This window comes from Solea solea, unplaced genomic scaffold, assembly GCF_958295425.1.
Source record: "Solea solea unplaced genomic scaffold, fSolSol10.1 scaffold_35, whole genome shotgun sequence".
Classification (NCBI taxonomy): domain Eukaryota; kingdom Metazoa; phylum Chordata; class Actinopteri; order Pleuronectiformes; family Soleidae; genus Solea; species Solea solea.
Genome location: NW_026704150.1, coordinates 316,298 through 342,481, shown reverse-complemented (window position 1 = coordinate 342,481; position 26,184 = coordinate 316,298). Strand labels below are relative to the sequence as shown.

Sequence of the window (26,184 nt, the reverse complement as noted above, 5' to 3'; positions counted from 1 at the left end):
TGTGCTGGAGGTTGAAGTTGAACACAGCACAGCATTAACGAGCACCTGAGTCAAGGCATTGGACTCTGGGACTATCCATTTCCTGCACCATCAGCCAAAGAGCTGTGTCTGGGAACAGCCACCCAGTGCTGGGCAAGTACACCTCATACTTACCTGGCAGGGGAGATACCATGATCAAGAAGGTGGTTCACCCAGGGCGAGGCTCAGCCATTGCACTCTGGTTGTGCTGACCCCTGCAAATTCCCCAAACGTGGGAATCTTGACTGCATAATTTTTGCTAGTGGGGTACTGCGTCCGCGCTCTCCCCCGATGACGTAGTTGTAAGCAAAGGTCAGCCGTCCAAGGTTCCGCCTTGTGTGCCCATCTCCAGGCTTCTCACGTGCTCGCAGAGCGACGTCCCCAGTCTTTCCAAGTTGCTGGGAATGGGATGGTTGTGGGTGTTGTCTTTTAGCTCTAAGGAAATGTCATGCTCCCTTTCCCGGCTCTTTGTAGGTAGAACTGGATTGTTGGAGATGGATCCATGGCCATCATGCCAAGGGTTAATACTTTGGCGCTTGCTCCGTCCACTCCTGTACATTGACCTGATATTGAAGCGATGCCAGGAGCAGCTCACCATTTCAGAAGCCCGGAGGAGTTGGCAAACGGCCCGGCAGTTTGTACTGCTCGGTGTGACACAGAGCTGCTTTGCTCATGCACTCACATCTACCACTAAACCTTGGAGGTGTCCCCCGTGAGCGAGGAATGTGCCACAGCCTCAGCGGTTGATAGAAAACTGCAGCACACAACCAACGGTAAGAATGCGCTTCCAAACATGCAGTCAAATGTGGGCGGTTGATTGGCCGGCAAACCAAAAACGTTGAAGAAAGGCTGTCCCAAGGTGGCCGGCCGGGCCGACCGAGACTGTGGTGACTCTGGCGGATAGACTCCTTGGCTGCTCTCAAGGAGAGGGGCTATGTTGACTCTGGTTTTTCTTCAAAATGCTCAAGTCTTTCGCCTTTTACTAAAGAATTCCGTGGAGAGGAACGTCCAAGAGTTTAAGTTATTTTTGGTGGGCTTTGCTGTATGTCTGCGCCCTTTGAGTGTGTCAAATGTCAAGCAGCTGTCCGTCACGGCTCAGAGGTGCACTTAGATCACCTGGGGGTGGAGGTGAGCAGCAGCAGCCTTTGTTATGCGCACTTCAGAAACACGGCACCACAACAAGTAACTTGTGCGCCAAGATCTTGAGTTGGCCCCAGACACTGGTGGGCCATCGCTTCTCGGCCTTTTGGCTAAGATCAAGTGTAGTATCTGTTCTTATCAGTTTAATATCTGATATGTCCTCTATATGGGGATTAAATATTAAATGCATTTTTGAGCATTGGGCGGTGAAACCTTGGGCTTGCTCTCTTCACTCCTTGCATTGACCTGGTATTGCAGTGCCACCAGGAAGGGTGCACCGTTCTCTTTTTTTCTGTGAAAACCAAAGCAAGGCTGAAATTGGAAGGACATTAACGTGTGCCCGTGCGTCAACGTAATTGCAAGCCCACGTTTCTTGTAAGGAAGCAGCAGTGTAAAAGCGTGCTGCAGTGTAAAAGCGTGCTGCAGTGTAAAAGCTTACAGCACCTGGTATTCCCAGGCGGTCTCCCATCCAAGTACTAACCAGGCCCGACCCTGCTTAGCTTCCGAGATCAGACGAGATCGGGCGTGCTCAGGGTGGTGTGGCCGTAAGCCGACGGGCAGGTGACACAGACTCCTTTTATAGACCAGGCAAGGCCCCCTGCTCGTGGAGGGGCTCAAAAGGCAGCCTTCCGAACACACTGCACTTGAGCCTTTATCGCCACTACCTGCTACACTCTATTCCAGTATTAGGAAGCTACACCGAGATGGGTAAGCTGCTGTTGGTGCCGTCAGGTGCAGTTGTTGCTGAATCGATAGGAAATGACAGCCAGGTATGCCAGTGAAAAGGTCGAGTGTTTCCTCTCCAATGTGTGCTGGAGGTTGAAGTTGAACACAGCACAGCATTAACGAGCACCTGAGTCAAGGCATTGGACTCTGGGACTATCCATTTCCTGCACCATCAGCCAAAGAGCTGTGTCTGGGAACAGCCACCCAGTGCTGGGCAAGTACACCTCATACTTACCTGGCAGGGGAGATACCATGATCAAGAAGGTGGTTCACCCAGGGCGAGGCTCAGCCATTGCACTCTGGTTGTGCTGACCCCTGCAAATTCCCCAAACGTGGGAATCTTGACTGCATAATTTTTGCTAGTGGGGTACTGCGTCCGCGCTCTCCCCCGATGACGTAGTTGTAAGCAAAGGTCAGCCGTCCAAGGTTCCGCCTTGTGTGCCCATCTCCAGGCTTCTCACGTGCTCGCAGAGCGACGTCCCCAGTCTTTCCAAGTTGCTGGGAATGGGATGGTTGTGGGTGTTGTCTTTTAGCTCTAAGGAAATGTCATGCTCCCTTTCCCGGCTCTTTGTAGGTAGAACTGGATTGTTGGAGATGGATCCATGGCCATCATGCCAAGGGTTAATACTTTGGCGCTTGCTCCGTCCACTCCTGTACATTGACCTGATATTGAAGCGATGCCAGGAGCAGCTCACCATTTCAGAAGCCCGGAGGAGTTGGGAAACGGCCCGGCAGTTTGTACTGCTCGGTGTGACACAGAGCTGCTTTGCTCATGCACTCACATCTACCACTAAACCTTGGAGGTGTCCCCCGTGAGCTAGGAATGTGCCACAGCCTCAGCGGTTGATAGAAAACTGCAGCACACAACCAACGGTAAGAATGCGCTTCCAAACATGCAGTCAAATGTGGGCGGTTGATTGGCCGGCAAACCAAAAACGTTGAAGAAAGGCTGTCCCAAGGTGGCCGGCCGGGCCGACCGAGACTGTGGTGACTCTGGCGGATAGACTCCTTGGCTGCTCTCAAGGAGAGGGGCTATGTTGACTCTGGTTTTTCTTCAAAATGCTCAAGTCATTCGCCTTTTACTAAAGACTTCCGTGGAGAGGAACGTCCAAGAGTTTAAGTTATTTTTGGTGGGCTTTGCTGTATGGCTGCGCCCTTTGAGTGTGTCAAATGTCAAGCAGCTGTCCGTCACGGCTCAGAGGTGCACTTAGATCACCTGGGGGTGGAGGTGAGCAGCAGCAGCAGCCTTTGTTATGCGCACTTCAGAAACACGGCACCACAACAAGTAACTTGTGCGCCAAGATCTTGAGTTGGCCCCAGACACTGGTGGGCCATCGCTTCTCGGCCTTTTGGCTAAGATCAAGTGTAGTATCTGTTCTTCTCAGTTTAATATCTGATATGTCCTCTATATGGGGATTAAATATTAAATGCATTTTTGAGCATTGGGCGGTGAAACCTTGGGCTTGCTCTCTTCACTCCTTGCATTGACCTGGTATTGCAGTGCCACCAGGAACGGTGCACCGTTCTCTTTTTTTCTGTGAAAACCAAAGCAAGGCTGAAACTGGAAGGACATTAACGTGTGCCCGTGCGTCAACGTAATTGCAAGCCCACGTTTCTTGTAAGGAAGCAGCAGTGTAAAAGCGTGCTGCAGTGTAAAAGCTTACAGCACCTGGTATTCCCAGGCGGTCTCCCATCCAAGTACTAACCAGGCCCGACCCTGCTTAGCTTCCGAGATCAGACGAGATCGGGCGTGCTCAGGGTGGTGTGGCCGTAAGCCGACTGCCAGGTGACACAGACTCCTTTTATAGACCAGGCAAGGCCCCCTGCTCGTGGAGGGGCTCAAAAGGCAGCCTTCCGAACACACTGCACTTGAGCCTTTATCGCCACTACCTGCTACACTCTATTCCAGTATTAGGAAGCTACACCGAGATGGGTAAGCTGCTGTTGGTGCCGTCAGGTGCAGTTGTTGCTGAATCGATAGGAAATGACAGCCAGGTATGCCAGTGAAAAGGTCGAGTGTTTCCTCTCCAATGTGTGCTGGAGGTTGAAGTTGAACACAGCACAGCATTAACGAGCACCTGAGTCAAGGCATTGGACTCTGGGACTATCCATTTCCTGCACCATCAGCCAAAGAGCTGTGTCTGGGAACAGCCACCCAGTGCTGGGCAAGTACACCTCATACTTACCTGGCAGGGGAGATACCATGATCAAGAAGGTGGTTCACCCAGGGCGAGGCTCAGCCATTGCACTCTGGTTGTGCTGACCCCTGCAAATTCCCCAAACGTGGGAATCTTGACTGCATAATTTTTGCTAGTGGGGTACTGCGTCCGCGCTCTCCCCCGATGACGTAGTTGTAAGCAAAGGTCAGCCGCCCAAGGTTCCGCCTTGTGTGCCCATCTCCAGGCTTCTCACGTGCTCGCAGAGCGACCCCAGTCTTTCCAAGTTGCTGGGAATGGGATGGTTGTGGGTGTTGTCTTTTAGCTCTAAGGAAATGTCATGCTCCCTTTCCCGGCTCTTTGTAGGTAGAACTGGATTGTTGGAGATGGATCCATGGCCATCATGCCAAGGGTTAATACTTTGGCGCTTGCTCCGTCCACTCCTGTACATTGACCTGATATTGAAGCGGTGCCAGGAGCAGCTCACCATTTCAGAAGCCCGGAGGAGTTGGGAAACGGCCCGGCAGTTTGTACTGCTCGGTGTGACACAGAGCTGCTTTGCTCATGCACTCACATCTACCACTAAACCTTGGAGGTGTCCCCCGTGAGCGAGGAATGTGCCACAGCCTCAGCGGTTGATAGAAAACTGCAGCACACAACCAACGGTAAGAATGCGCTTCCAAAAATGCAGTCAAATGTGGGCGGTTGATTGGCCGGCAACCCAAAAACGTTGAAGAAAGGCTGTCCCAAGGTGGCCGGCCGGGCCGACCGAGACTGTGGTGACTCTGGCGGATAGACTCCTTGGCTGCTCTCAAGGAGAGGGGCTATGTTGACTCTGGTTTTTCTTCAAAATGCTCAAGTCTTTCGCCTTTTACTAAAGACTTCCGTGTAGAGGAACGTCCAAGAGTTTAAGTTATTTTTGGTGGGCTTTGCTGTATGGCTGCGCCCTTTGAGTGTGTCAAATGTCAAGCAGCTGTCCGTCACGGCTCAGAGGTGCACTTAGATCACCTGGGGGTGGAGGTGAGCAGCAGCAGCCTTTGTTATGCGCACTTCAGAAACACGGCACCACAACAAGTAACTTGTGCGCCAAGATCTTGAGTTGGCCCCAGACACTGGTGGGCCATCGCTTCTCGGCCTTTTGGCTAAGATCAAGTGTAGTATCTGTTCTTATCAGTTTAATATCTGATATGTCCTCTATATGGGGAATAAATATTAAATGCATTTTTGAGCATTGGGCGGTGAAACCTTGGGCTTGCTCTCTTCACTCCTTGCATTGACCTGGTATTGCAGTGCCACCAGGAACGGTGCACCGTTCTCTTTTTTTCTGTGAAAACCAAAGCAAGGCTGAAACTGGAAGGACATTAACGTGTGCCCGTGCGTCAACGTAATTGCAAGCCCACGTTTCTTGTAAGGAAGCAGCAGTGTAAAAGCGTGCTGCAGTGTAAAAGCTTACAGCACCTGGTATTCCCAGGCGGTCTCCCATCCAAGTACTAACCAGGCCCGACCCTGCTTAGCTTCCGAGATCAGACGAGATCGGGCGTGCTCAGGGTGGTGTGGCCGTAAGCCGACGGGCAGGTGACACAGACTCCTTTTATAGACCAGGCAAGGCCCCCTGCTCGTGGAGGGGCTCAAAAGGCAGCCTTCCGAACACACTGCACTTGAGCCTTTATCGCCACTACCTGCTACACTCTATTCCAGTATTAGGAAGCTACACCGAGATGGGTAAGCTGCTGTTGGTGCCGTCAGGTGCAGTTGTTGCTGAATCGATAGGAAATGACAGCCAGGTATGCCAGTGAAAAGGTCGAGTGTTTCCTCTCCAATGTGTGCTGGAGGTTGAAGTTGAACACAGCACAGCATTAACGAGCACCTGAGTCAAGGCATTGGACTCTGGGACTATCCATTTCCTGCACCATCAGCCAAAGAGCTGTGTCTGGGAACAGCCACCCAGTGCTGGGCAAGTACACCTCATACTTACCTGGCAGGGGAGATACCATGATCAAGAAGGTGGTTCACCCAGGGCGAGGCTCAGCCATTGCACTCTGGTTGTGCTGACCCCTGCAAATTCCCCAAACGTGGGAATCTTGACTGCATAATTTTTGCTAGTGGGGTACTGCGTCCGCGCTCTCCCCCGATGACGTAGTTGTAAGCAAAGGTCAGCCGCCCAAGGTTCCACCTTGTGTGCCCATCTCCAGGCTTCTCACGTGCTCGCAGAGCGACGTCCCCAGTCTTTCCAAGTTGCTGGGAATGGGATGGTTGTGGGTGTTGTCTTTTAGCTCTAAGGAAATGTCATGCTCCCTTTCCCGGCTCTTTGTAGGTAGAACTGGATTGTTGGAGATGGATCCATGGCCATCATGCCAAGGGTTAATACTTTGGCGCTTGCTCCGTCCACTCCTGTACATTGACCTGATATTGAAGCGATGCCAGGAGCAGCTCACCATTTCAGAAGCCCGGAGGAGTTGGGAAACGGCCCGGCAGTTTGTACTGCTCGGTGTGACACAGAGCTGCTTTGCTCATGCACTCACATCTACCACTAAACCTTGGAGGTGTCCCCCGTGAGCGAGGAATGTGCCACAGCCTCAGCGGTTGATAGAAAACTGCAGCACACAACCAACGGTAAGAATGCGCTTCCAAACATGCAGTCAAATGTGGGCGGTTGATTGGCCGGCAAACCAAAAACGTTGAAGAAAGGCTGTCCCAAGGTGGCCGGCCGGGCCGACCGAGACTGTGGTGACTCTGGCGGATAGACTCCTTGGCTGCTCTCAAGGAGAGGGGCTATGTTGACTCTGGTTTTTCTTCAAAATGCTCAAGTCTTTCGCCTTTTACTAAAGAATTCCGTGGAGAGGAACGTCCAAGAGTTTAAGTTATTTTTGGTGGGCTTTGCTGTATGTCTGCGCCCTTTGAGTGTGTCAAATGTCAAGCAGCTGTCCGTCACGGCTCAGAGGTGCACTTAGATCACCTTGGGGTGGAGGTGAGCAGCAGCAGCCTTTGTTATGCGCACTTCAGAAACACGGCACCACAACAAGTAACTTGTGCGCCAAGATCTTGAGTTGGCCCCAGACACTGGTGGGCCATCGCTTCTCGGCCTTTTGGCTAAGATCAAGTGTAGTATCTGTTCTTATCAGTTTAATATCTGATATGTCCTCTATATGGGGATTAAATATTAAATGCATTTTTGAGCATTGGGCGGTGAAACCTTGGGCTTGCTCTCTTCACTCCTTGCATTGACCTGGTATTGCAGTGCCACCAGGAAGGGTGCACCGTTCTCTTTTTTTCTGTGAAAACCAAAGCAAGGCTGAAATTGGAAGGACATTAACGTGTGCCCGTGCGTCAACGTAATTGCAAGCCCACGTTTCTTGTAAGGAAGCAGCAGTGTAAAAGCGTGCTGCAGTGTAAAAGCGTGCTGCAGTGTAAAAGCTTACAGCACCTGGTATTCCCAGGCGGTCTCCCATCCAAGTACTAACCAGGCCCGACCCTGCTTAGCTTCCGAGATCAGACGAGATCGGGCGTGCTCAGGGTGGTGTGGCCGTAAGCCGACGGGCAGGTGACACAGACTCCTTTTATAGACCAGGCAAGGCCCCCTGCTCGTGGAGGGGCTCAAAAGGCAGCCTTCCGAACACACTGCACTTGAGCCTTTATCGCCACTACCTGCTACACTCTATTCCAGTATTAGGAAGCTACACCGAGATGGGTAAGCTGCTGTTGGTGCCGTCAGGTGCAGTTGTTGCTGAATCGATAGGAAATGACAGCCAGGTATGCCAGTGAAAAGGTCGAGTGTTTCCTCTCCAATGTGTGCTGGAGGTTGAAGTTGAACACAGCACAGCATTAATGAGCACCTGAGTCAAGGCATTGGACTCTGGGACTATCCATTTCCTGCACCATCAGCCAAAGAGCTGTGTCTGGGAACAGCCACCCAGTGCTGGGCAAGTACACCTCATACTTACCTGGCAGGGGAGATACCATGATCAAGAAGGTGGTTCACCCAGGGCGAGGCTCAGCCATTGCACTCTGGTTGTGCTGACCCCTGCAAATTCCCCAAACGTGGGAATCTTGACTGCATAATTTTTGCTAGTGGGGTACTGCGTCCGCGCTCTCCCCCGATGACGTAGTTGTAAGCAAAGGTCAGCCGCCCAAGGTTCCGCCTTGTGTGCCCATCTCCAGGCTTCTCACGTGCTCGCAGAGCGACATCCCCAGTCTTTCCAAGTTGCTGGGAATGGGATGGTTGTGGGTGTTGTCTTTTAGCTCTAAGGAAATGTCATGCTCCCTTTCCCGGCTCTTTGTAGGTAGAACTGGATTGTTGGAGATGGATCCATGGCCATCATGCCAAGGGTTAATACTTTGGCGCTTGCTCCGTCCACTCCTGTACATTGACCTGATATTGAAGCGATGCCAGGAGCAGCTCACCATTTCAGAAGCCCGGAGGAGTTGGGAAACGGCCCGGCAGTTTGTACTGCTCGGTGTGACACAGAGCTGCTTTGCTCATGCACTCACATCTACCACTAAACCTTGGAGGTGTCCCCCGTGAGCGAGGAATGTGCCACAGCCTCAGCGGTTGATAGAAAACTGCAGCACACAACCAACGGTAAGAATGCGCTTCCAAACATGCAGTCAAATGTGGGCGGTTGATTGGCCGGCAAACCAAAAACGTTGAAGAAAGGCTGTACCAAGGTGGCCGGCCGGGCCGACCGAGACTGTGGTGACTCTGGCGGATAGACTCCTTGGCTGCTCTCAAGGAGAGGGGCTATGTTGACTCTGGTTTTTCTTCAAAATGCTCAAGTCTTTCGCCTTTTACTAAAGAATTCCGTGGAGAGGAACGTCCAAGAGTTTAAGTTATTTTTGGTGGGCTTTGCTGTATGTCTGCGCCCTTTGAGTGTGTCAAATGTCAAGCAGCTGTCCGTCACGGCTCAGAGGTGCACTTAGATCACCTTGGGGTGGAGGTGAGCAGCAGCAGCCTTTGTTATGCGCACTTCAGAAACACGGCACCACAACAAGTAACTTGTGCGCCAAGATCTTGAGTTGGCCCCAGACACTGGTGGGCCATCGCTTCTCGGCCTTTTGGCTAAGATCAAGTGTAGTATCTGTTCTTATCAGTTTAATATCTGATATGTCCTCTATATGGGGATTAAATATTAAATGCATTTTTGAGCATTGGGCGGTGAAACCTTGGGCTTGCTCTCTTCACTCCTTGCATTGACCTGGTATTGCAGTGCCACCAGGAAGGGTGCACCGTTCTCTTTTTTTCTGTGAAAACCAAAGCAAGGCTGAAATTGGAAGGACATTAACGTGTGCCCGTGCGTCAACGTAATTGCAAGCCCACGTTTCTTGTAAGGAAGCAGCAGTGTAAAAGCGTGCTGCAGTGTAAAAGCGTGCTGCAGTGTAAAAGCTTACAGCACCTGGTATTCCCAGGCGGTCTCCCATCCAAGTACTAACCAGGCCCGACCCTGCTTAGCTTCCGAGATCAGACGAGATCGGGCGTGCTCAGGGTGGTGTGGCCGTAAGCCGACGGGCAGGTGACACAGACTCCTTTTATAGACCAGGCAAGGCCCCCTGCTCGTGGAGGGGCTCAAAAGGCAGCCTTCCGAACACACTGCACTTGAGCCTTTATCGCCACTACCTGCTACACTCTATTCCAGTATTAGGAAGCTACACCGAGATGGGTAAGCTGCTGTTGGTGCCGTCAGGTGCAGTTGTTGCTGAATCGATAGGAAATGACAGCCAGGTATGCCAGTGAAAAGGTCGAGTGTTTCCTCTCCAATGTGTGCTGGAGGTTGAAGTTGAACACAGCACAGCATTAACGAGCACCTGAGTCAAGGCATTGGACTCTGGGACTATCCATTTCCTGCACCATCAGCCAAAGAGCTGTGTCTGGGAACAGCCACCCAGTGCTGGGCAAGTACACCTCATACTTACCTGGCAGGGGAGATACCATGATCAAGAAGGTGGTTCACCCAGGGCGAGGCTCAGCCATTGCACTCTGGTTGTGCTGACCCCTGCAAATTCCCCAAACGTGGGAATCTTGACTGCATAATTTTTGCTAGTGGGGTACTGCGTCCGCGCTCTCCCCCGATGACGTAGTTGTAAGCAAAGGTCAGCCGTCCAAGGTTCCGCCTTGTGTGCCCATCTCCAGGCTTCTCACGTGCTCGCAGAGCGACGTCCCCAGTCTTTCCAAGTTGCTGGGAATGGGATGGTTGTGGGTGTTGTCTTTTAGCTCTAAGGAAATGTCATGCTCCCTTTCCCGGCTCTTTGTAGGTAGAACTGGATTGTTGGAGATGGATCCATGGCCATCATGCCAAGGGTTAATACTTTGGCGCTTGCTCCGTCCACTCCTGTACATTGACCTGATATTGAAGCGATGCCAGGAGCAGCTCACCATTTCAGAAGCCCGGAGGAGTTGGGAAACGGCCCGGCAGTTTGTACTGCTCGGTGTGACACAGAGCTGCTTTGCTCATGCACTCACATCTACCACTAAACCTTGGAGGTGTCCCCCGTGAGCTAGGAATGTGCCACAGCCTCAGCGGTTGATAGAAAACTGCAGCACACAACCAACGGTAAGAATGCGCTTCCAAACATGCAGTCAAATGTGGGCGGTTGATTGGCCGGCAAACCAAAAACGTTGAAGAAAGGCTGTCCCAAGGTGGCCGGCCGGGCCGACCGAGACTGTGGTGACTCTGGCGGATAGACTCCTTGGCTGCTCTCAAGGAGAGGGGCTATGTTGACTCTGGTTTTTCTTCAAAATGCTCAAGTCATTCGCCTTTTACTAAAGACTTCCGTGGAGAGGAACGTCCAAGAGTTTAAGTTATTTTTGGTGGGCTTTGCTGTATGGCTGCGCCCTTTGAGTGTGTCAAATGTCAAGCAGCTGTCCGTCACGGCTCAGAGGTGCACTTAGATCACCTGGGGGTGGAGGTGAGCAGCAGCAGCAGCCTTTGTTATGCGCACTTCAGAAACACGGCACCACAACAAGTAACTTGTGCGCCAAGATCTTGAGTTGGCCCCAGACACTGGTGGGCCATCGCTTCTCGGCCTTTTGGCTAAGATCAAGTGTAGTATCTGTTCTTCTCAGTTTAATATCTGATATGTCCTCTATATGGGGATTAAATATTAAATGCATTTTTGAGCATTGGGCGGTGAAACCTTGGGCTTGCTCTCTTCACTCCTTGCATTGACCTGGTATTGCAGTGCCACCAGGAACGGTGCACCGTTCTCTTTTTTTCTGTGAAAACCAAAGCAAGGCTGAAACTGGAAGGACATTAACGTGTGCCCGTGCGTCAACGTAATTGCAAGCCCACGTTTCTTGTAAGGAAGCAGCAGTGTAAAAGCGTGCTGCAGTGTAAAAGCTTACAGCACCTGGTATTCCCAGGCGGTCTCCCATCCAAGTACTAACCAGGCCCGACCCTGCTTAGCTTCCGAGATCAGACGAGATCGGGCGTGCTCAGGGTGGTGTGGCCGTAAGCCGACTGCCAGGTGACACAGACTCCTTTTATAGACCAGGCAAGGCCCCCTGCTCGTGGAGGGGCTCAAAAGGCAGCCTTCCGAACACACTGCACTTGAGCCTTTATCGCCACTACCTGCTACACTCTATTCCAGTATTAGGAAGCTACACCGAGATGGGTAAGCTGCTGTTGGTGCCGTCAGGTGCAGTTGTTGCTGAATCGATAGGAAATGACAGCCAGGTATGCCAGTGAAAAGGTCGAGTGTTTCCTCTCCAATGTGTGCTGGAGGTTGAAGTTGAACACAGCACAGCATTAACGAGCACCTGAGTCAAGGCATTGGACTCTGGGACTATCCATTTCCTGCACCATCAGCCAAAGAGCTGTGTCTGGGAACAGCCACCCAGTGCTGGGCAAGTACACCTCATACTTACCTGGCAGGGGAGATACCATGATCAAGAAGGTGGTTCACCCAGGGCGAGGCTCAGCCATTGCACTCTGGTTGTGCTGACCCCTGCAAATTCCCCAAACGTGGGAATCTTGACTGCATAATTTTTGCTAGTGGGGTACTGCGTCCGCGCTCTCCCCCGATGACGTAGTTGTAAGCAAAGGTCAGCCGCCCAAGGTTCCGCCTTGTGTGCCCATCTCCAGGCTTCTCACGTGCTCGCAGAGCGACCCCAGTCTTTCCAAGTTGCTGGGAATGGGATGGTTGTGGGTGTTGTCTTTTAGCTCTAAGGAAATGTCATGCTCCCTTTCCCGGCTCTTTGTAGGTAGAACTGGATTGTTGGAGATGGATCCATGGCCATCATGCCAAGGGTTAATACTTTGGCGCTTGCTCCGTCCACTCCTGTACATTGACCTGATATTGAAGCGATGCCAGGAGCAGCTCACCATTTCAGAAGCCCGGAGGAGTTGGGAAACGGCCCGGCAGTTTGTACTGCTCGGTGTGACACAGAGCTGCTTTGCTCATGCACTCACATCTACCACTAAACCTTGGAGGTGTCCCCCGTGAGCGAGGAATGTGCCACAGCCTCAGCGGTTGATAGAAAACTGCAGCACACAACCAACGGTAAGAATGCGCTTCCAAAAATGCAGTCAAATGTGGGCGGTTGATTGGCCGGCAACCCAAAAACGTTGAAGAAAGGCTGTCCCAAGGTGGCCGGCCGGGCCGACCGAGACTGTGGTGACTCTGGCGGATAGACTCCTTGGCTGCTCTCAAGGAGAGGGGCTATGTTGACTCTGGTTTTTCTTCAAAATGCTCAAGTCTTTCGCCTTTTACTAAAGACTTCCGTGTAGAGGAACGTCCAAGAGTTTAAGTTATTTTTGGTGGGCTTTGCTGTATGGCTGCGCCCTTTGAGTGTGTCAAATGTCAAGCAGCTGTCCGTCACGGCTCAGAGGTGCACTTAGATCACCTGGGGGTGGAGGTGAGCAGCAGCAGCCTTTGTTATGCGCACTTCAGAAACACGGCACCACAACAAGTAACTTGTGCGCCAAGATCTTGAGTTGGCCCCAGACACTGGTGGGCCATCGCTTCTCGGCCTTTTGGCTAAGATCAAGTGTAGTATCTGTTCTTATCAGTTTAATATCTGATATGTCCTCTATATGGGGAATAAATATTAAATGCATTTTTGAGCATTGGGCGGTGAAACCTTGGGCTTGCTCTCTTCACTCCTTGCATTGACCTGGTATTGCAGTGCCACCAGGAACGGTGCACCGTTCTCTTTTTTTCTGTGAAAACCAAAGCAAGGCTGAAACTGGAAGGACATTAACGTGTGCCCGTGCGTCAACGTAATTGCAAGCCCACGTTTCTTGTAAGGAAGCAGCAGTGTAAAAGCGTGCTGCAGTGTAAAAGCTTACAGCACCTGGTATTCCCAGGCGGTCTCCCATCCAAGTACTAACCAGGCCCGACCCTGCTTAGCTTCCGAGATCAGACGAGATCGGGCGTGCTCAGGGTGGTGTGGCCGTAAGCCGACTGCCAGGTGACACAGACTCCTTTTATAGACCAGGCAAGGCCCCCTGCTCGTGGAGGGGCTCAAAAGGCAGCCTTCCGAACACACTGCACTTGAGCCTTTATCGCCACTACCTGCTACACTCTATTCCAGTATTAGGAAGCTACACCGAGATGGGTAAGCTGCTGTTGGTGCCGTCAGGTGCAGTTGTTGCTGAATCGATAGGAAATGACAGCCAGGTATGCCAGTGAAAAGGTCGAGTGTTTCCTCTCCAATGTGTGCTGGAGGTTGAAGTTGAACACAGCACAGCATTAATGAGCACCTGAGTCAAGGCATTGGACTCTGGGACTATCCATTTCCTGCACCATCAGCCAAAGAGCTGTGTCTGGGAACAGCCACCCAGTGCTGGGCAAGTACACCTCATACTTACCTGGCAGGGGAGATACCATGATCAAGAAGGTGGTTCACCCAGGGCGAGGCTCAGCCATTGCACTCTGGTTGTGCTGACCCCTGCAAATTCCCCAAACGTGGGAATCTTGACTGCATAATTTTTGCTAGTGGGGTACTGCGTCCGCGCTCTCCCCCGATGACGTAGTTGTAAGCAAAGGTCAGCCGCCCAAGGTTCCGCCTTGTGTGCCCATCTCCAGGCTTCTCACGTGCTCGCAGAGCGACATCCCCAGTCTTTCCAAGTTGCTGGGAATGGGATGGTTGTGGGTGTTGTCTTTTAGCTCTAAGGAAATGTCATGCTCCCTTTCCCGGCTCTTTGTAGGTAGAACTGGATTGTTGGAGATGGATCCATGGCCATCATGCCAAGGGTTAATACTTTGGCGCTTGCTCCGTCCACTCCTGTACATTGACCTGATATTGAAGCGATGCCAGGAGCAGCTCACCATTTCAGAAGCCCGGAGGAGTTGGGAAACGGCCCGGCAGTTTGTACTGCTCGGTGTGACACAGAGCTGCTTTGCTCATGCACTCACATCTACCACTAAACCTTGGAGGTGTCCCCCGTGAGCGAGGAATGTGCCACAGCCTCAGCGGTTGATAGAAAACTGCAGCACACAACCAACGGTAAGAATGCGCTTCCAAACATGCAGTCAAATGTGGGCGGTTGATTGGCCGGCAAACCAAAAACGTTGAAGAAAGGCTGTACCAAGGTGGCCGGCCGGGCCGACCGAGACTGTGGTGACTCTGGCGGATAGACTCCTTGGCTGCTCTCAAGGAGAGGGGCTATGTTGACTCTGGTTTTTCTTCAAAATGCTCAAGTCTTTCGCCTTTTACTAAAGAATTCCGTGGAGAGGAACGTCCAAGAGTTTAAGTTATTTTTGGTGGGCTTTGCTGTATGTCTGCGCCCTTTGAGTGTGTCAAATGTCAAGCAGCTGTCCGTCACGGCTCAGAGGTGCACTTAGATCACCTTGGGGTGGAGGTGAGCAGCAGCAGCCTTTGTTATGCGCACTTCAGAAACACGGCACCACAACAAGTAACTTGTGCGCCAAGATCTTGAGTTGGCCCCAGACACTGGTGGGCCATCGCTTCTCGGCCTTTTGGCTAAGATCAAGTGTAGTATCTGTTCTTATCAGTTTAATATCTGATATGTCCTCTATATGGGGATTAAATATTAAATGCATTTTTGAGCATTGGGCGGTGAAACCTTGGGCTTGCTCTCTTCACTCCTTGCATTGACCTGGTATTGCAGTGCCACCAGGAAGGGTGCACCGTTCTCTTTTTTTCTGTGAAAACCAAAGCAAGGCTGAAATTGGAAGGACATTAACGTGTGCCCGTGCGTTAACGTAATTGCAAGCCCACGTTTCTTGTAAGGAAGCAGCAGTGTAAAAGCGTGCTGCAGTGTAAAAGCGTGCTGCAGTGTAAAAGCGTGCTGCAGTGTAAAAGCGTGCTGCAGTGTAAAAGCTTACAGCACCTGGTATTCCCAGGCGGTCTCCCATCCAAGTACTAACCAGGCCCGACCCTGCTTAGCTTCCGAGATCAGACGAGATCGGGCGTGCTCAGGGTGGTGTGGCCGTAAGCCGACGGGCAGGTGACACAGACTCCTTTTATAGACCAGGCAAGGCCCCCTGCTCGTGGAGGGGCTCAAAAGGCAGCCTTCCGAACACACTGCACTTGAGCCTTTATCGCCACTACCTGCTACACTCTATTCCAGTATTAGGAAGCTACACCGAGATGGGTAAGCTGCTGTTGGTGCCGTCAGGTGCAGTTGTTGCTGAATCGATAGGAAATGACAGCCAGGTATGCCAGTGAAAAGGTCGAGTGTTTCCTCTCCAATGTGTGCTGGAGGTTGAAGTTGAACACAGCACAGCATTAACGAGCACCTGAGTCAAGGCATTGGACTCTGGGACTATCCATTTGCACCATCAGCCAAAGAGCTGTGTCTGGGAACAGCCACCCAGTGCTGGGCAAATACACCTCATACTTACCTGGCAGGGGAGATACCATGATCAAGAAGGTGGTTCACCCAGGGCGAGGCTCAGCCATTGCACTCTGGTTGTGCTGACCCCTGCAAATTCCCCAAACGTGGGAATCTTGACTGCATAATTTTTGCTAGTGGGGTACTGCGTCCGCGCTCTCCCCCGATGACGTAGTTGTAAGCAAAGGTCAGCCGCCCAAGGTTCCGCCTTGTGTGCCCATCTCCAGGCTTCTCACGTGCTCGCAGAGCGACGTCCCCAGTCTTTCCAAGTTGCTGGGAATGGGATGGTTGTGGGTGTTGTCTTTTAGCTCTAAGGAAATGTCATGCTCCCTTTCCCGGCTCTTTGTAGGTAGAACTGGATTGTTGGAGATGGATCCATGGCCATCATGCCAAGGGTTAATACTTTGGCGCTTGCTCCGTCCACTCCTGTACATTGACCTGATATTGAAGCGATGCCAGGAGCAGCTCACCATTTCAGAAGCCCGGAGGAGTTGGGAAACGGCCCGGCAGTTTGTACTGCTCGGTGTGACACAGAGCTGCTTTGCTCATGCACTCACATCTACCACTAAACCTTGGAGGTGTCCCCCGTGAGCGAGGAATGTGCCACAGCCTCAGCGGTTGATAGAAAACTGCAGCACACAACCAACGGTAAGAATGCGCTTCCAAACATGCAGTCAAATGTGGGCGGTTGATTGGCCGGCAAACCAAAAACGTTGAAGAAAGGCTGTCCCAAGGTGGCCGGCCGGGCCGACCGAGACTGTGGTGACTCTGGCGGATAGACTCCTTGGCTGCTCTCAAGGAGAGGGGCTATGTTGACTCTGGTTTTTCTTCAAAATGCTCAAGTCTTTCGCCTTTTACTAAAGAATTCCGTGGAGAGGAACGTCCAAGAGTTTAAGTTATTTTTGGTGGGCTTTGCTGTATGTCTGCGCCCTTTGAGTGTGTCAAATGTCAAGCAGCTGTCCGTCACGGCTCAGAGGTGCACTTAGATCACCTGGGGGTGGAGGTGAGCAGCAGCAGCCTTTGTTATGCGCACTTCAGAAACACGGCACCACAACAAGTAACTTGTGCGCCAAGATCTTGAGTTGGCCCCAGACACTGGTGGGCCATCGCTTCTCGGCCTTTTGGCTAAGATCAAGTGTAGTATCTGTTCTTATCAGTTTAATATCTGATATGTCCTCTATATGGGGATTAAATATTAAATGCATTTTTGAGCATTGGGCGGTGAAACCTTGGGCTTGCTCTCTTCACTCCTTGCATTGACCTGGTATTGCAGTGCCACCAGGAACGGTGCACCGTTCTCTTTTTTCTGTGAAAACCAAAGCAAGGCTGAAATTGGAAGGACATTAACGTGTGCCCGTGCGTCAACGTAATTGCAAGCCCACGTTTCTTGTAAGGAAGCAGCAGTGTAAAAGCGTGCTGCAGTGTAAAAGCGTGCTGCAGTGTAAAAGCTTACAGCACCTGGTATTCCCAGGCGGTCTCCCATCCAAGTACTAACCAGGCCCGACCCTGCTTAGCTTCCGAGATCAGACGAGATCGGGCGTGCTCAGGGTGGTGTGGCCGTAAGCCGACGGGCAGGTGACACAGACTCCTTTTATAGACCAGGCAAGGCCCCCTGCTCGTGGAGGGGCTCAAAAGGCAGCCTTCCGAACACACTGCACTTGAGCCTTTATCGCCACTACCTGCTACACTCTATTCCAGTATTAGGAAGCTACACCGAGATGGGTAAGCTGCTGTTGGTGCCGTCAGGTGCAGTTGTTGCTGAATCGATAGGAAATGACAGCCAGGTATGCCAGTGAAAAGGTCGAGTGTTTCCTCTCCAATGTGTGCTGGAGGTTGAAGTTGAACACAGCACAGCATTAACGAGCACCTGAGTCAAGGCATTGGACTCTGGGACTATCCATTTGCACCATCAGCCAAAGAGCTGTGTCTGGGAACAGCCACCCAGTGCTGGGCAAATACACCTCATACTTACCTGGCAGGGGAGATACCATGATCAAGAAGGTGGTTCACCCAGGGCGAGGCTCAGCCATTGCACTCTGGTTGTGCTGACCCCTGCAAATTCCCCAAACGTGGGAATCTTGACTGCATAATTTTTGCTAGTGGGGTACTGCGTCCGCGCTCTCCCCCGATGACGTAGTTGTAAGCAAAGGTCAGCCGCCCAAGGTTCCGCCTTGTGTGCCCATCTCCAGGCTTCTCACGTGCTCGCAGAGCGACGTCCCCAGTCTTTCCAAGTTGCTGGGAATGGGATGGTTGTGGGTGTTGTCTTTTAGCTCTAAGGAAATGTCATGCTCCCTTTCCCGGCTCTTTGTAGGTAGAACTGGATTGTTGGAGATGGATCCATGGCCATCATGCCAAGGGTTAATACTTTGGCGCTTGCTCCGTCCACTCCTGTACATTGACCTGATATTGAAGCGATGCCAGGAGCAGCTCACCATTTCAGAAGCCCGGAGGAGTTGGGAAACGGCCCGGCAGTTTGTACTGCTCGGTGTGACACAGAGCTGCTTTGCTCATGCACTCACATCTACCACTAAACCTTGGAGGTGTCCCCCGTGAGCGAGGAATGTGCCACAGCCTCAGCGGTTGATAGAAAACTGCAGCACACAACCAACGGTAAGAATGCGCTTCCAAACATGCAGTCAAATGTGGGCGGTTGATTGGCCGGCAAACCAAAAACGTTGAAGAAAGGCTGTCCCAAGGTGGCCGGCCGGGCCGACCGAGACTGTGGTGACTCTGGCGGATAGACTCCTTGGCTGCTCTCAAGGAGAGGGGCTATGTTGACTCTGGTTTTTCTTCAAAATGCTCAAGTCTTTCGCCTTTTACTAAAGAATTCCGTGGAGAGGAACGTCCAAGAGTTTAAGTTATTTTTGGTGGGCTTTGCTGTATGTCTGCGCCCTTTGAGTGTGTCAAATGTCAAGCAGCTGTCCGTCACGGCTCAGAGGTGCACTTAGATCACCTGGGGGTGGAGGTGAGCAGCAGCAGCCTTTGTTATGCGCACTTCAGAAACACGGCACCACAACAAGTAACTTGTGCGCCAAGATCTTGAGTTGGCCCCAGACACTGGTGGGCCATCGCTTCTCGGCCTTTTGGCTAAGATCAAGTGTAGTATCTGTTCTTATCAGTTTAATATCTGATATGTCCTCTATATGGGGATTAAATATTAAATGCATTTTTGAGCATTGGGCGGTGAAACCTTGGGCTTGCTCTCTTCACTCCTTGCATTGACCTGGTATTGCAGTGCCACCAGGAACGGTGCACCGTTCTCTTTTTTCTGTGAAAACCAAAGCAAGGCTGAAATTGGAAGGACATTAACGTGTGCCCGTGCGTCAACGTAATTGCAAGCCCACGTTTCTTGTAAGGAAGCAGCAGTGTAAAAGCGTGCTGCAGTGTAAAAGCGTGCTGCAGTGTAAAAGCTTACAGCACCTGGTATTCCCAGGCGGTCTCCCATCCAAGTACTAACCAGGCCCGACCCTGCTTAGCTTCCGAGATCAGACGAGATCGGGCGCGCTCAGGGTGGTGTGGCCGTAAGCCGACGGGCAGGTGACACAGACTCCTTTTATAGACCAGGCAAGGCCCCCTGCTCGTGGAGGGGCTCAAAAGGCAGCCTTCCGAACACACTGCACTTGAGCCTTTATCGCCACTACCTGCTACACTCTATTCCAGTATTAGGAAGCTACACCGAGATGGGTAAGCTGCTGTTGGTGCCGTCAGGTGCAGTTGTTGCTGAATCGATAGGAAATGACAGCCAGGTATGCCAGTGAAAAGGTCGAGTGTTTCCTCTCCAATGTGTGCTGGAGGTTGAAGTTGAACACAGCACAGCATTAACGAGCACCTGAGTCAAGGCATTGGACTCTGGGACTATCCATTTCCTGCACCATCAGCCAAAGAGCTGTGTCTGGGAACAGCCACCCAGTGCTGGGCAAGTACACCTCATACTTACCTGGCAGGGGAGATACCATGATCAAGAAGGTGGTTCACCCAGGGCGAGGCTCAGCCATTGCACTCTGGTTGTGCTGACCCCTGCAAATTCCCCAAACGTGGGAATCTTGACTGCATAATTTTTGCTAGTGGGGTACTGCGTCCGCGCTCTCCCCCGATGGCGTAGTTGTAAGCAAAGGTCAGCCGCCCAAGGTTCCGCCTTGTGTGCCCATCTCCAGGCTTCTCACGTGCTCGCAGAGCGACATCCCCAGTCTTTCCAAGTTGTTGGGAATGGGATGGTTGTGGGTGTTGTCTTTTAGCTCTAAGGAAATGTCATGCTCCCTTTCCCGGCTCTTTGTAGGTAGAACTGGATTGTTGGAGATGGATCCATGGCCATCATGCCAAGGGTTAATACTTTGGCGCTTGCTCCGTCCACTCCTGTACATTGACCTGATATTGAAGCGATGCCAGGAGCAGCTCACCATTTCAGAAGCCCGGAGGAGTTGGGAAACGGCCCGGCAGTTTGTACTGCTCGGTGTGACACAGAGCTGCTTTGCTCATGCACTCACATCTACCACTAAACCTTGGAGGTGTCCCCCGTGAGCGAGGAATGTGCCACAGCCTCAGCGGTTGATAGAAAACTGCAGCACACAACCAACGGTAAGAATGCGCTTCCAAACATGCAGTCAAATGTGGGCGGTTGATTGGCCGGCAAACCAAAAACGTTGAAGAAAGGCTGTCCCAAGGTGGCCGGCCGGGCCGACCGAGACTGTGGTGACTCTGGCGGATAGACTCCTTGGCTGCTCTCAAGGAGAGGGGCTATGTTGACTTTGGTTTTTCTTCAAAATGCTCAAGTCTTTCGCCTTTTACTAAAGACTTCCGTGGAGAGGAACTTCCAAGAGTTTAAGTTATTTTTGGTGGGCTTTGCTGTATGTCTGCGCCCTTTGAGTGTGTCAAATGTCAAGCAGCTGTCCGTCACGGCTCAGAGGTGCACTTAGATCACCTGGGGGTGGAGGTGAGCAGCAGCAGCCTTTGTTATGCGCACTTCAGAAACACGGCACCACAACAAGTAACTTGTGCGCCAAGATCTTGAGTTGGCCCCAGACACTGGTGGGCCATCGCTTCTCGGCCTTTTGGCTAAGATCAAGTGTAGTATCTGTTCTTATCAGTTTAATATCTGATATGTCCTCTATATGGGGATTAAATATTAAATGCATTTTTGAGCATTGGGCGGTGAAACCTTGGGCTTGCTCTCTTCACTCCTTGCATTGACCTGGTATTGTAGTGCCACCAGGAACGGTGCACCGTTCTCTTTTTTTTCTGTGAAAACCAAAGCAAGGCTGAAATTGGAAGGACATTAACGTGTGCCCGTGCGTCAACGTAATTGCAAGCCCACGTTTCTTGTAAGGAAGCAGCAGTGTAAAAGCGTGCTGCAGTGTAAAAGCGTGCTGCAGTGTAAAAGCTTACAGCACCTGGTATTCCCAGGCGGTCTCCCATCCAAGTACTAACAAGGCCCGACCCTGCTTAGCTTCCGAGATCAGACGAGATCGGGCGCGCTCAGGGTGGTGTGGCCGTAAGCCGACGGGCAGGTGACACAGACTCCTTTTATAGACCAGGCAAGGCCCCCTGCTCGTGGAGGGGCTCAAAAGGCAGCCTTCCGAACACACTGCACTTGAGCCTTTATCGCCACTACCTGCTACACTCTATTCCAGTATTAGGAAGCTACACCGAGATGGGTAAGCTGCTGTTGGTGCCGTCAGGTGCAGTTGTTGCTGAATCGATAGGAAATGACAGCCAGGTATGCCAGTGAAAAGGTCGAGTGTTTCCTCTCCAATGTGTGCTGGAGGTTGAAGTTGAACACAGCACAGCATTAACGAGCACCTGAGTCAAGGCATTGGACTCTGGGACTATCCATTTCCTGCACCATCAGCCAAAGAGCTGTGTCTGGGAACAGCCACCCAGTGCTGGGCAAGTACACCTCATACTTACCTGGCAGGGGAGATACCATGATCAAGAAGGTGGTTCACCCAGGGCGAGGCTCAGCCATTGCACTCTGGTTGTGCTGACCCCTGCAAATTCCCCAAACGTGGGAATCTTGACTGCATAATTTTTGCTAGTGGGGTACTGCGTCCGCGCTCTCCCCCGATGACGTAGTTGTAAGCAAAGGTCAGCCGCCCAAGGTTCCGCCTTGTGTGCCCATCTCCAGGCTTCTCACGTGCTCGCAGAGCGACATCCCCAGTCTTTCCAAGTTGCTGGGAATGGGATGGTTGTGGGTGTTGTCTTTTAGCTCTAAAGAAATGTCATGCTCCCTTTCCCGGCTCTTTGTAGGTAGAACTGGATTGTTGGAGATGGATCCATGGCCATCATGCCAAGGGTTAATACTTTGGCGCTTGCTCCGTCCACTCCTGTACATTGACCTGATATTGAAGCGATGCCAGGAGCAGCTCACCATTTCAGAAGCCCGGAGGAGTTGGGAAACGGCCCGGCAGTTTGTACTGCTCGGTGTGACACAGAGCTGCTTTGCTCATGCACTCACATCCACCACTAAACCTTGGAGGTGTCCCCCGTGAGCGAGGAATGTGCCACAGCCTCAGCGGTTGATAGAAAACTGCAGCACACAACCAACGGTAAGAATGCGCTTCCAAACATGCAGTCAAATGTGGGCGGTTGATTGGCCGGCAAACCAAAAACGTTGAAGAAAGGCTGTCCCAAGGTGGCCGGCCGGGCCGACCGAGACTGTGGTGACTCTGGCGGATAGACTCCTTGGCTGCTCTCAAGGAGAGGGGCTATGTTGACTCTGGTTTTTCTTCAAAATGCTCAAGTCTTTCGCCTTTGACTACAGACTTCCGTGGAGAGGAACGTCCAAGAGTTTAAGTTATTTTTGGTGGGCTTTGCTGTATAGCTGCACCCTTTGAGTGTGTCAAATGTCAAGCAGCTGTCCGTCACGGCTCAGAGGTGCACTTAGATCACCTGGGGGTGGAGGTGAGCAGCAGCAGCCTTTGTTATGCGCACTTCAGAAACACGGCACCACAACAAGTAACATGTGCGCCAAGATCTTGAGTTGGCCCCAGACACTGGTGGGCCATCGCTTCTCGGCCTTTTGGCTAAGATCAAGTGTAGTATCTGTTCTTATCAGTTTAATATCTGATATGTCCTCTATATGGGGATTAAATATTAAATGCAATTTTGAGCATTGGGCGGTGAAACCTTGGGCTTGCTCTCTTCACTCCTTGCATTGACCTGGTATTGCAGTGCCACCAGGAACGGTGCACCGTTCTCTTTTTTTCTGTGAAAACCAAAGCAAGGCTGAAATTGGAAGGCCATTAACGTGTGCCCGTGCGTCAACGTAATTGCAAGCCCACGTTTCTTGTAAGGAAGCAGCAGTGTAAAAGCGTGCTGCAGTGTAAAAGCGTGCTGCAGTGTAAAAGCTTACAGCACCTGGTATTCCCAGGCGGTCTCCCATCCAAGTACTAACCAGGCCCGACCCTGCTTAGCTTCCGAGATCAGACGAGATCGGGCGTGCTCAGGGTGGTGTGGCCGTAAGCTGACGGGCAGGTGACACAGACTCCTTTTATAGACCAGGCAAGGCCCCCTGCTCGTGGAGGGGCTCAAAAGGCAGCCTTCCGAACACACTGCACTTGAGCCTTTATCGCCACTACCTGCTACACTCTATTCCAGTATTAGGAAGCTACACCGAGATGGGTAAGCTGCTGTTGGTGCCGTCAGGTGCAGTTGTTGCTGAATCGATAGGAAATGACAGCCAGGTATGCCAGTGAAAAGGTCGAGTGTTTCCTCTCCAATGTGTGCTGGAGGTTGAAGTTGAACACAGCACAGCATTAACGAGCACCTGAGTCAAGGCATTGGACTCTGGGACTATCCATTTCCTGCACCATCAGCCAAAGAGCTGTGTCTGGGAACAGCCACCCAGTGCTGGGCAAGTACACCTCATACTTACCTGGCAGGGGAGATACCATGATCAAGAAGGTGGTTCACCCAGGGCGAGGCTCAGCCATTGCACTCTGGTTGTGCTGACCCCTGCAAATTCCCCAAACGTGGGAATCTTGACTGCATAATTTTTGCTAGTGGGGTACTGCGTCCGCGCTCTACCCCGATGATGTAGTTGTAAGCAAAGGTCAGCCGCCCAAGGTTCCACCTTGTGTGCCCATCTCCAGGCTTCTCACGTGCTCGCAGAGCGACGTCCCCAGTCTTTCCAAGTTGCTGGGAATGGGATGGTTGTGGGTGTTGTCTTTTAGCTCTAAGGAAATGTCATGCTCCCTTTCCCGGCTCTTTGTAGGTAGAACTGGATTGTTGGAGATGGATCCATGGCCATCATGCCAAGGGTTAATACTTTGGCGCTTGCTCCGTCCACTCCTGTACATTGACCTGATATTGAAGCGATGCCAGGAGCAGCTCACCATTTCAGAAGCCCGGAGGAGTTGGGAAACGGCCCGGCAGTTTGTACTGCTCGGTGTGACACAGAGCTGCTTTGCTCATGCACTCACATCTACCACTAAACCTTGGAGGTGTCCCCCGTGAGCTAGGAATGTGCCACAGCCTCAGCGGTTGATAGAAAACTGCAGCACACAACCAACGGTAAGAATGCGCTTCCAAACATGCAGTCAAATGTGGGCGGTTGATTGGCCGGCAAACCAAAAACGTTGAAGAAAGGCTGTCCCAAGGTGGCCGGCCGGGCCGACCGAGACTGTGGTGACTCTGGCGGATAGACTCCTTGGCTGCTCTCAAGGAGAGGGGCTATGTTGACTCTGGTTTTTCTTCAAAATGCTCAAGTCATTCGCCTTTTACTAAAGACTTCTGTGGAGAGGAACGTCCAAGAGTTTAAGTTATTTTTGGTGGGCTTTGCTGTATGGCTGCGCCCTTTGAGTGTGTCAAATGTCAAGCAGCTGTCCGTCACGGCTCAGAGGTGCACTTAGATCACCTGGGGGTGGAGGTGAGCAGCAGCAGCCTTTGTTATGCGCACTTCAGAAACACGGCACCACAACAAGTAACTTGTGCGCCAAGATCTTGAGTTGTCCCCAGACACTGGTGGGCCATCGCTTCTCGGCCTTTTGGCTAAGATCAAGTGTAGTATCTGTTCTTCTCAGTTTAATATCTGATATGTCCTCTATATGGGGATTAAATATTAAATGCATTTTTGAGCATTGGGCGGTGAAACCTTGGGCTTGCTCTCTTCACTCCTTGCATTGACCTGGTATTGCAGTGCCACCAGGAACGGTGCACCGTTCTCTTTTTTTCTGTGAAAACCAAAGCAAGGCTGAAACTGGAAGGACATTAACGTGTGCCCGTGCGTCAACGTAATTGCAAGCCCACGTTTCTTGTAAGGAAGCAGCAGTGTAAAAGCGTGCTGCAGTGTAAAAGCTTACAGCACCTGGTATTCCCAGGCGGTCTCCCATCCAAGTACTAACCAGGCCCGACCCTGCTTAGCTTCTGAGATCAGACGAGATCGGGCGTGCTCAGGGTGGTGTGGCCGTAAGCCGACGGGCAGGTGACACAGACTCCTTTTATAGACCAGGCAAGGCCCCCTGCTCGTGGAGGGGCTCAAAAGGCAGCCTTCCGAACACACTGCACTTGAGCCTTTATCGCCACTACCTGCTACACTCTATTCCAGTATTAGGAAGCTACACCGAGATGGGTAAGCTGCTGTTGGTGCCGTCAGGTGCAGTTGTTGCTGAATCGATAGGAAATGACAGCCAGGTATGCCAGTGAAAAGGTCGAGTGTTTCCTCTCCAATGTGTGCTGGAGGTTGAAGTTGAACACAGCACAGCATTAACGAGCACCTGAGTCAAGGCATTGGACTCTGGGACTATCCATTTCCTGCACCATCAGCCAAAGAGCTGTGTCTGGGAACAGCCACCCAGTGCTGGGCAAGTACACCTCATACTTACCTGGCAGGGGAGATACCATGATCAAGAAGGTGGTTCACCCAGGGCGAGGCTCAGCCATTGCACTCTGGTTGTGCTGACCCCTGCAAATTCCCCAAACGTGGGAATCTTGACTGCATAATTTTTGCTAGTGGGGTACTGCGTCCGCGTTCTCCCCCGTTGACGTAGTTGTAAGCAAAGGTCAGCCGCCCGAGGTTCCGCCTTGTGTGCCCATCTCCAGGCTTCTCACGTGCTCGCAGAGCGACGTCCCCAGTCTTTCCAAGTTGCTGGGAATGGGATGGTTGTGGGTGTTGTCTTTTAGCTCTAAGGAAATGTCATGCTCCCTTTCCCGGCTCTTTGTAGGTAGAACTGGATTGTTGGAGATGGATCCATGGCCATCATGCAAAGGGTTAATACTTTGGCGCTTGCTCCGTCCACTCCTGTACATTGACCTGATATTGAAGCGATGCCAGGAGCAGCTCACCATTTCAGAAGCCCGGAGGAGTTGGGAAACGGCCCGGCAGTTTGTACTGCTCGGTGTGACACAGAGCTGCTTTG

At 51.9% G+C, this 26,184-nt stretch overlaps 53 non-coding genes across 53 annotated transcripts; 40 read left to right on the top strand and 13 right to left on the bottom strand.

The window, feature by feature from the left end:
- Positions 1-145: 145 nt before the first annotated feature.
- On the top strand, positions 146-309 carry LOC131453342 (U1 spliceosomal RNA). Its single transcript, XR_009238067.1, has one exon. It is a non-coding gene; the product is annotated as a U1 spliceosomal RNA (small nuclear RNA).
- Positions 310-956: 647 nt separating this feature from the next.
- Positions 957-1,068, top strand: LOC131453603 (U5 spliceosomal RNA). The gene has a single exon (XR_009238319.1). It is a non-coding gene; the product is annotated as a U5 spliceosomal RNA (small nuclear RNA).
- Positions 1,069-1,248: 180 nt separating this feature from the next.
- On the top strand, positions 1,249-1,441 carry LOC131453499 (U2 spliceosomal RNA). Its single transcript, XR_009238219.1, has one exon. It is a non-coding gene; the product is annotated as a U2 spliceosomal RNA (small nuclear RNA).
- A 149-nt stretch (positions 1,442-1,590) lies between these two features.
- On the bottom strand, positions 1,591-1,709 carry LOC131453281 (5S ribosomal RNA). The gene has a single exon (XR_009238014.1). It is a non-coding gene; the product is annotated as a 5S ribosomal RNA (ribosomal RNA).
- A 402-nt stretch (positions 1,710-2,111) lies between these two features.
- Positions 2,112-2,275, top strand: LOC131453341 (U1 spliceosomal RNA). Its single transcript, XR_009238066.1, has one exon. It is a non-coding gene; the product is annotated as a U1 spliceosomal RNA (small nuclear RNA).
- Positions 2,276-2,922: 647 nt separating this feature from the next.
- On the top strand, positions 2,923-3,035 carry LOC131453624 (U5 spliceosomal RNA). The gene has a single exon (XR_009238338.1). It is a non-coding gene; the product is annotated as a U5 spliceosomal RNA (small nuclear RNA).
- A 182-nt stretch (positions 3,036-3,217) lies between these two features.
- On the top strand, positions 3,218-3,410 carry LOC131453520 (U2 spliceosomal RNA). The gene has a single exon (XR_009238240.1). It is a non-coding gene; the product is annotated as a U2 spliceosomal RNA (small nuclear RNA).
- Positions 3,411-3,541: 131 nt separating this feature from the next.
- Positions 3,542-3,660, bottom strand: LOC131453280 (5S ribosomal RNA). The gene has a single exon (XR_009238013.1). It is a non-coding gene; the product is annotated as a 5S ribosomal RNA (ribosomal RNA).
- A 402-nt stretch (positions 3,661-4,062) lies between these two features.
- Positions 4,063-4,226, top strand: LOC131453339 (U1 spliceosomal RNA). The gene has a single exon (XR_009238064.1). It is a non-coding gene; the product is annotated as a U1 spliceosomal RNA (small nuclear RNA).
- A 644-nt stretch (positions 4,227-4,870) lies between these two features.
- On the top strand, positions 4,871-4,983 carry LOC131453574 (U5 spliceosomal RNA). Its single transcript, XR_009238291.1, has one exon. It is a non-coding gene; the product is annotated as a U5 spliceosomal RNA (small nuclear RNA).
- Positions 4,984-5,162: 179 nt separating this feature from the next.
- Positions 5,163-5,355, top strand: LOC131453477 (U2 spliceosomal RNA). The gene has a single exon (XR_009238198.1). It is a non-coding gene; the product is annotated as a U2 spliceosomal RNA (small nuclear RNA).
- Positions 5,356-5,486: 131 nt separating this feature from the next.
- Positions 5,487-5,605, bottom strand: LOC131453279 (5S ribosomal RNA). Its single transcript, XR_009238012.1, has one exon. It is a non-coding gene; the product is annotated as a 5S ribosomal RNA (ribosomal RNA).
- Positions 5,606-6,007: 402 nt separating this feature from the next.
- LOC131453338 (U1 spliceosomal RNA) lies at positions 6,008-6,171 on the top strand. The gene has a single exon (XR_009238063.1). It is a non-coding gene; the product is annotated as a U1 spliceosomal RNA (small nuclear RNA).
- A 647-nt stretch (positions 6,172-6,818) lies between these two features.
- On the top strand, positions 6,819-6,930 carry LOC131453601 (U5 spliceosomal RNA). The gene has a single exon (XR_009238317.1). It is a non-coding gene; the product is annotated as a U5 spliceosomal RNA (small nuclear RNA).
- A 180-nt stretch (positions 6,931-7,110) lies between these two features.
- Positions 7,111-7,303, top strand: LOC131453498 (U2 spliceosomal RNA). The gene has a single exon (XR_009238218.1). It is a non-coding gene; the product is annotated as a U2 spliceosomal RNA (small nuclear RNA).
- Positions 7,304-7,452: 149 nt separating this feature from the next.
- LOC131453278 (5S ribosomal RNA) lies at positions 7,453-7,571 on the bottom strand. The gene has a single exon (XR_009238011.1). It is a non-coding gene; the product is annotated as a 5S ribosomal RNA (ribosomal RNA).
- Positions 7,572-7,973: 402 nt separating this feature from the next.
- On the top strand, positions 7,974-8,137 carry LOC131453337 (U1 spliceosomal RNA). The gene has a single exon (XR_009238062.1). It is a non-coding gene; the product is annotated as a U1 spliceosomal RNA (small nuclear RNA).
- Positions 8,138-8,784: 647 nt separating this feature from the next.
- Positions 8,785-8,896, top strand: LOC131453600 (U5 spliceosomal RNA). Its single transcript, XR_009238316.1, has one exon. It is a non-coding gene; the product is annotated as a U5 spliceosomal RNA (small nuclear RNA).
- Positions 8,897-9,076: 180 nt separating this feature from the next.
- LOC131453497 (U2 spliceosomal RNA) lies at positions 9,077-9,269 on the top strand. The gene has a single exon (XR_009238217.1). It is a non-coding gene; the product is annotated as a U2 spliceosomal RNA (small nuclear RNA).
- Positions 9,270-9,418: 149 nt separating this feature from the next.
- LOC131453277 (5S ribosomal RNA) lies at positions 9,419-9,537 on the bottom strand. Its single transcript, XR_009238010.1, has one exon. It is a non-coding gene; the product is annotated as a 5S ribosomal RNA (ribosomal RNA).
- Positions 9,538-9,939: 402 nt separating this feature from the next.
- On the top strand, positions 9,940-10,103 carry LOC131453336 (U1 spliceosomal RNA). The gene has a single exon (XR_009238061.1). It is a non-coding gene; the product is annotated as a U1 spliceosomal RNA (small nuclear RNA).
- A 647-nt stretch (positions 10,104-10,750) lies between these two features.
- LOC131453623 (U5 spliceosomal RNA) lies at positions 10,751-10,863 on the top strand. Its single transcript, XR_009238337.1, has one exon. It is a non-coding gene; the product is annotated as a U5 spliceosomal RNA (small nuclear RNA).
- A 182-nt stretch (positions 10,864-11,045) lies between these two features.
- On the top strand, positions 11,046-11,238 carry LOC131453519 (U2 spliceosomal RNA). The gene has a single exon (XR_009238239.1). It is a non-coding gene; the product is annotated as a U2 spliceosomal RNA (small nuclear RNA).
- A 131-nt stretch (positions 11,239-11,369) lies between these two features.
- On the bottom strand, positions 11,370-11,488 carry LOC131453276 (5S ribosomal RNA). Its single transcript, XR_009238009.1, has one exon. It is a non-coding gene; the product is annotated as a 5S ribosomal RNA (ribosomal RNA).
- Positions 11,489-11,890: 402 nt separating this feature from the next.
- Positions 11,891-12,054, top strand: LOC131453335 (U1 spliceosomal RNA). Its single transcript, XR_009238060.1, has one exon. It is a non-coding gene; the product is annotated as a U1 spliceosomal RNA (small nuclear RNA).
- A 644-nt stretch (positions 12,055-12,698) lies between these two features.
- Positions 12,699-12,811, top strand: LOC131453573 (U5 spliceosomal RNA). Its single transcript, XR_009238290.1, has one exon. It is a non-coding gene; the product is annotated as a U5 spliceosomal RNA (small nuclear RNA).
- A 179-nt stretch (positions 12,812-12,990) lies between these two features.
- Positions 12,991-13,183, top strand: LOC131453475 (U2 spliceosomal RNA). The gene has a single exon (XR_009238196.1). It is a non-coding gene; the product is annotated as a U2 spliceosomal RNA (small nuclear RNA).
- Positions 13,184-13,314: 131 nt separating this feature from the next.
- On the bottom strand, positions 13,315-13,433 carry LOC131453274 (5S ribosomal RNA). The gene has a single exon (XR_009238008.1). It is a non-coding gene; the product is annotated as a 5S ribosomal RNA (ribosomal RNA).
- A 402-nt stretch (positions 13,434-13,835) lies between these two features.
- Positions 13,836-13,999, top strand: LOC131453334 (U1 spliceosomal RNA). Its single transcript, XR_009238059.1, has one exon. It is a non-coding gene; the product is annotated as a U1 spliceosomal RNA (small nuclear RNA).
- A 647-nt stretch (positions 14,000-14,646) lies between these two features.
- Positions 14,647-14,758, top strand: LOC131453599 (U5 spliceosomal RNA). Its single transcript, XR_009238315.1, has one exon. It is a non-coding gene; the product is annotated as a U5 spliceosomal RNA (small nuclear RNA).
- Positions 14,759-14,938: 180 nt separating this feature from the next.
- LOC131453496 (U2 spliceosomal RNA) lies at positions 14,939-15,131 on the top strand. Its single transcript, XR_009238216.1, has one exon. It is a non-coding gene; the product is annotated as a U2 spliceosomal RNA (small nuclear RNA).
- Positions 15,132-15,316: 185 nt separating this feature from the next.
- Positions 15,317-15,435, bottom strand: LOC131453273 (5S ribosomal RNA). Its single transcript, XR_009238007.1, has one exon. It is a non-coding gene; the product is annotated as a 5S ribosomal RNA (ribosomal RNA).
- A 399-nt stretch (positions 15,436-15,834) lies between these two features.
- On the top strand, positions 15,835-15,998 carry LOC131453333 (U1 spliceosomal RNA). The gene has a single exon (XR_009238058.1). It is a non-coding gene; the product is annotated as a U1 spliceosomal RNA (small nuclear RNA).
- Positions 15,999-16,645: 647 nt separating this feature from the next.
- On the top strand, positions 16,646-16,757 carry LOC131453598 (U5 spliceosomal RNA). Its single transcript, XR_009238314.1, has one exon. It is a non-coding gene; the product is annotated as a U5 spliceosomal RNA (small nuclear RNA).
- A 180-nt stretch (positions 16,758-16,937) lies between these two features.
- On the top strand, positions 16,938-17,130 carry LOC131453451 (U2 spliceosomal RNA). Its single transcript, XR_009238172.1, has one exon. It is a non-coding gene; the product is annotated as a U2 spliceosomal RNA (small nuclear RNA).
- A 148-nt stretch (positions 17,131-17,278) lies between these two features.
- On the bottom strand, positions 17,279-17,397 carry LOC131453271 (5S ribosomal RNA). Its single transcript, XR_009238005.1, has one exon. It is a non-coding gene; the product is annotated as a 5S ribosomal RNA (ribosomal RNA).
- Positions 17,398-17,796: 399 nt separating this feature from the next.
- Positions 17,797-17,960, top strand: LOC131453332 (U1 spliceosomal RNA). Its single transcript, XR_009238057.1, has one exon. It is a non-coding gene; the product is annotated as a U1 spliceosomal RNA (small nuclear RNA).
- A 647-nt stretch (positions 17,961-18,607) lies between these two features.
- On the top strand, positions 18,608-18,719 carry LOC131453597 (U5 spliceosomal RNA). The gene has a single exon (XR_009238313.1). It is a non-coding gene; the product is annotated as a U5 spliceosomal RNA (small nuclear RNA).
- A 180-nt stretch (positions 18,720-18,899) lies between these two features.
- On the top strand, positions 18,900-19,092 carry LOC131453450 (U2 spliceosomal RNA). The gene has a single exon (XR_009238171.1). It is a non-coding gene; the product is annotated as a U2 spliceosomal RNA (small nuclear RNA).
- Positions 19,093-19,240: 148 nt separating this feature from the next.
- Positions 19,241-19,359, bottom strand: LOC131453306 (5S ribosomal RNA). The gene has a single exon (XR_009238039.1). It is a non-coding gene; the product is annotated as a 5S ribosomal RNA (ribosomal RNA).
- Positions 19,360-19,761: 402 nt separating this feature from the next.
- On the top strand, positions 19,762-19,925 carry LOC131453331 (U1 spliceosomal RNA). The gene has a single exon (XR_009238056.1). It is a non-coding gene; the product is annotated as a U1 spliceosomal RNA (small nuclear RNA).
- Positions 19,926-20,572: 647 nt separating this feature from the next.
- LOC131453563 (U5 spliceosomal RNA) lies at positions 20,573-20,684 on the top strand. The gene has a single exon (XR_009238281.1). It is a non-coding gene; the product is annotated as a U5 spliceosomal RNA (small nuclear RNA).
- Positions 20,685-20,864: 180 nt separating this feature from the next.
- On the top strand, positions 20,865-21,057 carry LOC131453482 (U2 spliceosomal RNA). The gene has a single exon (XR_009238203.1). It is a non-coding gene; the product is annotated as a U2 spliceosomal RNA (small nuclear RNA).
- A 150-nt stretch (positions 21,058-21,207) lies between these two features.
- Positions 21,208-21,326, bottom strand: LOC131453304 (5S ribosomal RNA). The gene has a single exon (XR_009238037.1). It is a non-coding gene; the product is annotated as a 5S ribosomal RNA (ribosomal RNA).
- A 402-nt stretch (positions 21,327-21,728) lies between these two features.
- Positions 21,729-21,892, top strand: LOC131453330 (U1 spliceosomal RNA). Its single transcript, XR_009238055.1, has one exon. It is a non-coding gene; the product is annotated as a U1 spliceosomal RNA (small nuclear RNA).
- A 647-nt stretch (positions 21,893-22,539) lies between these two features.
- On the top strand, positions 22,540-22,652 carry LOC131453625 (U5 spliceosomal RNA). The gene has a single exon (XR_009238339.1). It is a non-coding gene; the product is annotated as a U5 spliceosomal RNA (small nuclear RNA).
- Positions 22,653-22,831: 179 nt separating this feature from the next.
- On the top strand, positions 22,832-23,024 carry LOC131453481 (U2 spliceosomal RNA). Its single transcript, XR_009238202.1, has one exon. It is a non-coding gene; the product is annotated as a U2 spliceosomal RNA (small nuclear RNA).
- Positions 23,025-23,173: 149 nt separating this feature from the next.
- LOC131453270 (5S ribosomal RNA) lies at positions 23,174-23,292 on the bottom strand. Its single transcript, XR_009238004.1, has one exon. It is a non-coding gene; the product is annotated as a 5S ribosomal RNA (ribosomal RNA).
- A 402-nt stretch (positions 23,293-23,694) lies between these two features.
- On the top strand, positions 23,695-23,858 carry LOC131453314 (U1 spliceosomal RNA). Its single transcript, XR_009238040.1, has one exon. It is a non-coding gene; the product is annotated as a U1 spliceosomal RNA (small nuclear RNA).
- Positions 23,859-24,505: 647 nt separating this feature from the next.
- On the top strand, positions 24,506-24,618 carry LOC131453631 (U5 spliceosomal RNA). Its single transcript, XR_009238345.1, has one exon. It is a non-coding gene; the product is annotated as a U5 spliceosomal RNA (small nuclear RNA).
- Positions 24,619-24,797: 179 nt separating this feature from the next.
- Positions 24,798-24,990, top strand: LOC131453518 (U2 spliceosomal RNA). The gene has a single exon (XR_009238238.1). It is a non-coding gene; the product is annotated as a U2 spliceosomal RNA (small nuclear RNA).
- A 131-nt stretch (positions 24,991-25,121) lies between these two features.
- Positions 25,122-25,240, bottom strand: LOC131453303 (5S ribosomal RNA). The gene has a single exon (XR_009238036.1). It is a non-coding gene; the product is annotated as a 5S ribosomal RNA (ribosomal RNA).
- A 402-nt stretch (positions 25,241-25,642) lies between these two features.
- Positions 25,643-25,806, top strand: LOC131453391 (U1 spliceosomal RNA). Its single transcript, XR_009238115.1, has one exon. It is a non-coding gene; the product is annotated as a U1 spliceosomal RNA (small nuclear RNA).
- The last annotated feature ends 378 nt before the right edge of the window (positions 25,807-26,184 follow it).